We start from the raw sequence: 10,500 nt of genomic DNA on the forward strand, positions 1-10,500 counted from the left end.
TTGTTTTATTTTTTATTTAATGCATGTGATAAGTGTTGAGGTGAGTATTTAGCACTTTGACATTGAATTGAATTAAAAGTTGATTGAATGGATTGCATTGATATATATATTATGAATATATTGATTATTTGAATTGAAATGAATATTAATGTGAAATTTGAATATTGGATATTTATTGCATTTGGAAAGTGAATTGAAACCCTATTAACTGTATCGGGCTGAGTCGGATATAGATGGCATGACATAGGATTGAAAGTGTTCAGGGATTTCTTCGACTTCGAGTCGATGAGGCACTGGGTGCCAATTTACTTCGATTTAACCGATGAGACACTGGGTGTCAATTTACTACTTTGAATTTATTCAATGAGACACTGGGTGTCAATTTACTACTTCGAATTATTCGATGAGGCACTAGGTGCCAAACTGGTGTGTTGGTTGGATCCGTGTATCCGTCCAAGTCCGAGTCGTGTTAATAGGGGTAAACATATAATTAAAGTTCTATAATTGAATGTGGAATGGATAGTGTCATTGTTTAAATGATATGTGAATAAATTATGGAAAGCTATTATATATAGCAAGTGATGAAAATTGAGTATGGTATATAATGATGTATTCATGAATTGAGTAATGCATGCCTAATGCCATTGTATGAATAAATGTGGTTTTAAATATTCAATTGTGCCTATAATTAATATGTGCATATTATATTGTTATGTTTTTAAATATTCGAATTATAGAAATACCACTCAGTTTTACTCAACATATGGTTCTATTTTCCGTGCGCGGGTTAGGTACTTATCTTTTGATCGTTGATTCAGCATCCAACAACAATCCCGAACTCAAATGTGGTGATGTTTATCCTTTGTGCCGGCATGTACCTAGGGTGTCTAAATAATAGTTATTTTGTGGTTTAATTGTAAATGATGTTATAAGTTTAATATTGGTTTACTATATACATATGAATATGTGTTTGTGTTTGAAATTTATGTCTGTTTAATCGGTAAACTCTGGTAATGCTCCGTAACCCGATTCTGACGAGGGATACGGGTTGGGGTGTTACAATTCAAATATATTTACCCATTTCTATACTATGCTCGAATAAGTTAAATACACAATTCTTAAAGTGTTACATTCATTTTTTACTCAATGTATAAAAACGGGAAATTAAAAAAAAAAACAAGGCAATGTTTTGTATTTGGCAATTCGAGAAGTTGTGCCCTAACTTATAGGGTTCAATTTTCTCTTTGAACCTAGATAAACAAATATCCTTTTTAAAATTAAAATACATGAGAATTAATTAAATAATCGAATAATGAGCAAGCTTATTTTTGAGGATTTGAGATGTCGTGTCCTAACTTACGGGACGTGACCTTTTTGTTTACCTTGAGATAAGAGGGCCTTTTACATACGTTTTGATTTATTCATGTGATTTTAATTAAAAATAACATTATGCAAAGTGGGATTGCGTTTTAAATTCTTCTCAAATTTTTATTTTTCGATACTAAGACATCGAGTAATCAATTAGGTACCAATTTTGAGCGTAACGGGGATGTTAATCCTTCCTCGAGTGTAATCGGCTCCCGAGCCCATTTTCTGGATTTTGTAGACCAAAAATCACTGTTTTAGTAAATCAAGCCTTTTATTTAAACAATCAAATTACGAGGTGATTCGATCACACCTCATAAAAAAAGATTGGCGGCGACTCCCACTTTCATTTTTAAAATAAAAAGTCGAATTCAAAAAAAGGTTTCGACAATTACAATAACAATCATATTAATTGTATGATTTATATTATGTTAAACTAGCATTATCTCCCGTTAATTTCAAGTGTTTCAAACTTTTGGAAATTCTCTTTATAAAATATTTTCGATTTTTATTTTTAAGTAAAAATAAAAACTAATTTTAAATAATATTTTATTAAAAAATTATATATCAATGTTAGCTTTGATATCCCAATATTTTGATATAACATTTAAGATAAATTTTGTATATTATATTTTAAAGTCATTCAGTGAAAATATGGTTGAAAATTTTATCAAACATTTTCAATCAATTTTAAGGCTTGAAAAATATTTTTTTATGAATTTTTTCAAGTGTTTTCAAGGTAGGTACAACACTTTGACCAAAAGGTGCAGTACCTAGAAGTCAATCTACAAAAAGGCACAAAGGTACAACACATTGTAACCTTTCAAACCCAGCTTAAACATTAGGCCCAAACTTGGGAGATTACATCAGCCACCAGAATGGCCCAATAGCGATTGGGGTTTATTAAACAGTCATTTTAAAACAATTTTTTTTTATCTTGGTAAAAAATTTTAGTCTATTTTCTAAAAAGTTTACGAGTTTATCAAAAACCGATTTAGCTTAACTTTCTTATATAATGTTGACTCCTTTTGAAAACTTATTTAATTTTTGGCTTATTTAATACTTAAAAATTTATGATCTAGCAGCGGATAAATTGATATCTAACTTAGTTTTAATAGAAGTTGTATTCCATGCATCAATAATTATATTCCCTAATTTTAAAAACCTAATCAAAATTAAAGGTCACGCATGGTAAATAATCCCTAAAAAACTTAAGTCTCATACCACAATTTAAAAAAAACATTACAAATTATGAATAATGGAAAATTTCAAATAACAATTCTAAGATGATATGATAGACAAAACCAAGCCAAGTCCCTCCGAATGTCGTGTCTGTGTCCTATCCTGGTAGGTTATCTGTAATGATTGAGAATAAAGGGTAATAAGCTATGAAGCTTAGTGTAAGTTCAATCACAAGAAGATCAGTGCAAATAGTCGATAAATCATATTAAATAATAATGCATAGTATGATCGCAATCAAATAGCAAATCAGAGAATCAATTTTTCAAAATAATCATCAATAGTATCAAAGATTTCACAATAGTAATTTCCAAATATCGATTTTTTTAGTTCATCTCATCATCACAATATCTCAATGTTCACCACTATGTATATGCTTATGAGCACAATGCAATATCAAATATCAGAAAAAGGTCCTACCCTACTACTACACACCATAGTAGGAGTTCTAGAACTCCTCTACCTTTACACCACATTGTGGATAAACCACTCATCATTGTGTATGAACCACTCCTTGTGGATAAACCACTAGTAAAAAAAGGGTGGATGAACCACTGGGGTTTTTGATAAAAAGTTTTTGCAGACAAGCTGTCAATAGGTTGTGAATACACAACCTTTTTGCAGATTTAAAGTTGTTAGTACGGTGTAGTTAAACCACTCAAACGGCGTAGATAAACTGCTTAACGTTTTCCATTCATATTGTCCCACCCCATCCAATGCAATATGACATGCTCGAAACATATTAATATAGTAGCATTTAATATGATTTAAACAGAACATTACGATAGCAATCATTATGTTTATAATAGTTCGATTTAGCGGCAAATATTATGCATATAATAGATTGATTCAGTAGCAAAAAGCATGCTTATCATGAGTTCAGTTTACGGTAACATAAGGTAGGTTGTACGTACAATCACAAATATAGATACAATAGACATATATATCATTCTCAATTTATGCAATTATATATATAACATAATTCAGCTAATCAGGTTATGGGTTCTAACATTATTCATATTATCAGGGAATTATTTGAATAAATTAAAACATTAAAATAGTTCAAGGATCATTTAGGGACTTAACTCATCAAAACATAAAATTTTGAGAAAAACTGTAAAATTTGAAAAATAGGGGCACATGGCTGTGTGTAGACCTGTCCATGGGCCGGGCCGGGCCCGGAAAAAAAAATTTTAGCCAGACTCTTAGGCCCGGGCCCGGCTCGGCCCGAAATATGGGCCTAAAATTTTTCCCAAGCCTAGCCTGGGAAAAAAATAATGAACCCGACCCGGCCCGGCCCGGCCCGATTTTTAATAAACACAAAAAAATATTTTAAAAATAAAAAATAAAAATATTTTTAAAGTATTTTAAAATTAAAAAATAAAAATAAAAAGTATATATTTATTATATTCGGGCCGGGCCGGGCTCGGGCCAAAAAAGTTGAGCCCGAGCCCAGCCTATTTTTTAAACGGGCCTCGTTTTTTTGCCCAAGCCCATATTTCAGGCCTATATTTTTACCCGAACCCTCCCATATTTCGGGCGGGACGTCGGGCCGGACCGGGCATGGACAGGTCTAGCTGTGTGGCCAGGCTGTGCGAAATGCCTTAAGTCATGTGGAGGGGTTACATGGACATGTGGCTAGGCCGTGTAACTGACTGAAGTCGTGTGGAAATTGCAAAATCAAGGTACAGGAGAGACACGACCGTGTGGTAAGCCGTGTAGAAGGCTTTGGGCCGTGTGAGATTCAAAATTCCTAGGGTTGAAGGGGGAACATGGCCATGTGAGGGGTCGTGTGGTCCATACGGGTGCCCCACACGTTAATGTAGCAGACTGTGTGGTCCTATCCTAGGCACGGTTTGCCCCGATTCACTTGTAAAAGAACACACACACCACCAGGATCTTGAACGACGTTCCTTGCGCTCAAATCTGGTTTGATGAACTTAAAATGAGTCCTTCAAATGATAATTTCACATGAGTTAACATTTTTTTTCTAAGATTTATCATGATTCAATGGTATTAGCGAAAGATTTGTCAAGAATCGTGATAGACTGACTAATTGATTTGAAAGATTAATATCAAATAGAAATTTTATGAAATTCGGGGTCTAAATTTTAGAATGAGATATACTTACTGAACTTGATGGAATTATGGAGGCTAGTGATGATAAATTCAACAATCGGTAGAGAATCAATTTATCACAATTTATCTGGGATTAATTTGATATCAAGAGCAAAATAAATTCAGTAATGGAGAGAAAATTTAATGCAAATAAGAGGATGGAGAAAATTAGAAGAAATAGGAAGATAAAAGAGAAATTTTAATTTGAATGGAAAAAGAAAAATAATCCTAGTGTAATTAGGGAAAAAGAGACTAAATAGCTAGGATTTTCAAATCTGAAGGGGTTGCATGGTAATTTCCCTCATTCTGCTGAAATAAAATAAAAGGGACTTGGGTGGTTCAAACCTAGTTGTGCAAATAGAAGGAACAAGTGCTTAACCATTAGGCTACTACCCATTTCTTAGTAGGTTTCTACTCTAAATAATATTTATTTTATAGTGGTTTTCATTTTTGTTTGCTGAAAATTAAAAGAAAAGAATGGGAGAGGTGTGGTTTGAACCTAAGATCTTTAAAGACTATACAAGTCTACTTAACCATCAAGCCTAAGGCTTAATTATTTCTTATTCATTACAAATAATCCCCTATATTTTGGGGTGTTACAACACCCTTCCACCTAGGTATCGCATTCTCTTTAAGAGGTACCGTACCCTTCTAGCGGGGGTGCAATACACGTGGCTCAATAGTCAAATTTTGAACAAAGGTACCGTACTCCAAAGCTTCGTAAGTGTTTTTAAGTTCGAAATTTGTGCTTCTAACGGCTAGAATTCATCCCCAACAATCATCAACATCCTCATGCTCATTCCTTGATATAAATACAAGTAAAAAAAACACATCAAGGCACAAGAGATGAACATCCAAGCGTAGAAATCAAGAGAAAAGCCTCCAATTTTTTATTTCATCATTTTCTCTTGTACATATCTCTTATTTGCTTATTGTTAGATCCTTTTATCATTATCATTTTCATTCTTTAATAGAGCTTAATACTTGTAAACATACACTTTTGAGAGATCTTTATTGTTTACATTTTTTTATATATTTCAAAACTTACTTGTGGCTTTTGAGGTATAAAACTTTAGGGAATTTATAAAGGGTTTTAGTTAAGCCTTGTGAAAATTAGAAGGTTCTAGTTAAGCCATAAAAACTAGGGGAAAGGTTCTTTCTTAGCCTTGTGAAAAAAATAGGGATTGTAAGGTTATACTTTTTCCTTGAAAGGTAACAATTCAAGTATAGTGATTTGGGAAATCCTTTGTTGAGGTATACCAAGGTAGTGGAGGTAGGAAATGGGTCGAACTACTATAAATCGAATTATCCAAGCTTTTCTTCCTTTTTATCATTATTTACAAAAACTTTACAAAGAATTTCAAAATACCAATTCACCCCTCTTCGTATTTTCAGGCCTAACAATTGTATCAAAGCTAGTTCTCCATCAAAGGTTTCACCACTAGAATAAACGATCCAAAGAAAAAATACCAAGTTTAAAGATGGCACAAGATTTTGACTCAACTAGCTTGGGTGAAGGCCAATCCATTGTGAGACCTCCCTACTTCAATGGAGAGAGATATTCTTATTGAAAGACAATGATGAAACTAGACCTGATCATTGGTCAGGACAATCGACCAGGCCCGAAGGCTCGTCAAAGAAATAGGCTTGGACAAAAAAATTAGGCTAATTTTCAAAATGGGTCAGGCCTCGGGTAAGCTTTTTTTCCTCCCATAGATATCATGCTACCCTTTCTTTTTCTTTCCTCCCACAGTCGACTATCACCCCTTTCTCATGACAGTTAATTTCTTTTCTTTTCTTTTCTTTTCCAAATCCTTAGCCACTATCACAATGACTCCAACAACCAACTCCAACACCCATCGACCACCAGCCACAACCAACTTTTAACCCCCCTTTCTTTTCTTTTCCTCTCACAGCCGATTGTCACCCATTTCCTACCGACCACTCGCCACAGTCAACTGCAACAACCAACTTTTAACCTTTTTTAACCCCTTTCTTTTATTTTCCTCCCACAATTAACCACTGCTCTTCCCCCTTTCTCCCTTTAACACCGACCATCAAGTGTGTATCCTATTTTCCATTTGATTATTTTGTTCTTAACTCTGTTTCAAGAAAACTCTTGTTTTTGCAACTATTTATTATGAATTAGATTGTTTCTGCAACTATTTATTATGTTCTTAACTTTTGTTTCTACAAAATTTTAGCATGACAAAAAAATTAGGCTAATTTTCAAAATGGGTCAGGCCTCGGGTAAGCTTTTTTTCCTCCCACAGATATCATGCTACCCTTTCTTTTTCTTTCCTCCCACAGTCGACTATCACCCCTTTCTCATGACAGTTAATTTCTTTTCTTTTCTTTTCCAAATCCTTAGCCACTATCACAATGACTCCAACAACCAACTCCAACACCCATCGACCACCAGCCACAACCAACTTTTAACCCCCTTTCTTTTCTTTTCCTCTCACAGCCGATTGTCACCCATTTCCTACCAACCACTCGCCACAGTCAACTGCAACAACCAACTTTTAACCTTTTTTAACCCCTTTCTTTTATTTTCCTCCCACAATTAACCACTACTCTTCCCCCTTTCTCCCTTTAACACCGACCATCAATTGTGTATCCTATTTTCCATTTGATTATTTTGTTCTTAACTCTGTTTCAAGCAAACTCTTGTTTTTGCAACTATTTATTATATTTATTATGAATTAGATTATTTCTGCAACTATTTATTATGTTCTTAACTTTTGTTTCTGCAAAATTTTATTATTAACTCTATTTAATAAGGACATATATTTGAAGAACATCGAGTTTATTCAGATATAAAATTTAAAACATAAATAATAATCCTATTATTCATAGCTTGAACTTCATCTTTCATATTCTTGTGGTTTTTGCTGAGTCATTCTCCAGTTTCATGACCTTTCCTTTCGTAATTAGCATCTACATCATTGTTTCTTCCATGATTCTATGAGTGATTTTGAAAGTTACCATGAGTGAGTACTGGAATTTTATGATGAATTATCATAGATTTGAAGCTTTAATTTTATTATATTATGATTTTATTAAGTGATTTAGTAGAAAATGATTTTTAGGACTTAATTGTGAAAAAAGCTAGGAATTGGGGTTTTGTACTAAAATTCTGAATATCAAAGGCTGTCTAATAGCCTAAAATTATTAGATAAAGTGCTATTTGAGGAAAAAAATTAGTTCAATTAAAGTGTTAATTGAGTAGGGACTAGATTGTAACCTGTAAGTTTTGGGGTAAAAGTGTAATTTCAAAAATTAAAGGGCATAAATTGTGAAGTGAATTAGTATTGAGTTAGATGCTAATGAATGGAAAAATTTATATTATAGATCGGGAATCTGAAGATAAATGCGGAAAAGAGAAAGTATCAAAATAGTCTCTGAACTTTTACAAATCCTACAAATTGGCCCAGGTAAGTTCATACGGCTAAATTTTTATGATTAATTGTTAATGTGGGAATGATATATTGTATCAATTCATATATTGTTGTTGAATTATGATTATGGCAAAAATGAGAAAAAAAATGATTGTTAGTTTAAATTAAGGGATACACATGATTGAGTACATACGTTCTGTAATCAGTGATGAATTGACGAATAAGCCCATAGTGAATCCATGGAAAATTGTGAAAAGTAGGTATGGTGTTTCAGTGAAGAAAGCCATACTGAGTTGTGAAAAGTAGGTATGGTGTTTCAGTGATGAAAACCATACTGAGTTGTGAAAAGTAGGTGAAAACCATACTGAGTTGTGAAAAGTAGGTATGGTGTTTCAGTGAAGAAAACCATACTGAGTTGTGAAAAGTAGGTATGGTATTTCAATGAAGGAAACCATACTGAGTTATAGTATTGTAAAATATTCAAGCAAATCATGGCACCGGGCAAACGATGTACTCAAATCCGTAAGACGATCCTTAATTTGACAAGTATTTGTAAGTGCAATTGAAGCTAAATGTTGGAATATAAGTTGAAATTTGATATTGAGCTCAATTGACTAAATTCATTGGTTGAGATTGTGGTTGGCAGGAAATGTTGTATTATACTTTGAAATTTCATAAATAAAATTCATTTAGCTTACGATTTATAGCTTGTTATAAAATTAAATATGTTGATTGGTTGATATATAGATATTTTAGTTGGTTGATTACATTTTGCAGGTTGTTTTGGGTGCTATTTTTGGTGTTATTTCACTATTATTTCGCGTCCATTTTTAATGTTGTTTTCTTGCCATTTTTAATATTATTTGGATATTGTAGAACTTTTGTTTTTTTTTCTTAATTTTGCTACTATTTTAGTTGCAACTATCTTAGTATAAAAACTTTTTAATGTATTTTCAATTTGTTGGAAAACATTTGTTTTAATGTTTTTAAATGTATTTGATATATTATATTTTTAAATTTTTTTATATAATAAAGTAATCTAAAAATTAATACGGGTCAAGTTCGAGTTTAGCATCTATAATCCGAGCCGAGTTTAGGCAAAATTTTAAGCTCATTTTTTAGGCCAGGGCAAGCCTGAGCTTAAAATTCTGTTGAGGCTCGGCCTATGATCAGCCCTAAATGAAACTCTTCATTCAAACCAATAATTTTCATGTGTGGAGGATTATCTCAAATGGTGATTTAAAGGTGCCCAATGATGAAGATGAGTGGGAAGATGGTGACAAGAAGAAGGCTCAATAAAATGCAAAGAGTATGCACACTCTCTTTTGTGCATTAGGGCCTAATGAGTACAATAGAGTGTTTCAATGTCAAAGTGCTAAGGAGATTTAGGAAAAGTTTGTCACTACTCATGAAGGAACAAGTCAAGGAATCCAAGATTGGTTTACTCACACTTGACTACGAGCTTTTTAAGAAGAAGTCAAATGACATCATCGAAGACATGTCAAAAAGATTCAGCGGCATCATTAATGGATTGAAGGCACTTGGGAAGGCTTATTCCAACAAAGAAATGGTGAAGAAATTGCTCAATAGCCTACCAAAAGAATAAGAAGAAAAAGTGACGACTATTAAGGAATCCAAGGATTTAGATAAGCTTTCTTTGGATGAGATTATAGGTTCACTCCTTACCTATAAGATGAAGTTGAAGCATGGAAAGGAAAAACCTAAACAAGTAGGAGTTACTTTAAATTCCTTTATTCAAGAAGAAATCAATGATCATGATGTAATCATACTTGCCAAGAAATTCAAAAAGTCCATGAAAATGGACAAAGGCAAGAGGCTTCAAGAAAAGAAAATAATTTGCTACAAGAAGCCGAAGCATAACAAGTATGATGGCCCTTTGAGGAAGAAGCAAAAGGGAAAAAAGAAAGCCATGGTAGCCACTTTGAGTGATAATGACACTTCCCATGATGATGACTCCAATAGTGAAGGCCTTGACAACCTTTGTTTCATGGCTCTTGAAGAGCAAAAGGTATCTTCTAACTCATGTATTGTTAACTCTTATACTTTTAATAATTTAGAAGATGCTTTTGATGAGTTATTTTTGGAATTTGAGACAATGAATTCCAAACATAAGAAAACGATTTTCAAGCATAAAGTGGAAAACAATTTTATTTTAAAGACAAAAAATAATTTTAAAAGTGAAAATAAAATTTTGAAAAATGATTTAGAAGATTTCAAAATTAAATGTGCTACATTTGAACAAGAAAATCTTGATTTGAAAACAAAATTTAAAAGATTGAGTAAAGAAAAAGAATTTTTATTAGAAAACTCAACAAAAATAGCAAAGGTGAACATTGTCATTTGCATGGTCATACAT

This window comes from Gossypium hirsutum, chromosome D12 (assembly GCF_007990345.1).
Source record: "Gossypium hirsutum isolate 1008001.06 chromosome D12, Gossypium_hirsutum_v2.1, whole genome shotgun sequence".
NCBI classification, from domain to species: domain Eukaryota; kingdom Viridiplantae; phylum Streptophyta; class Magnoliopsida; order Malvales; family Malvaceae; genus Gossypium; species Gossypium hirsutum.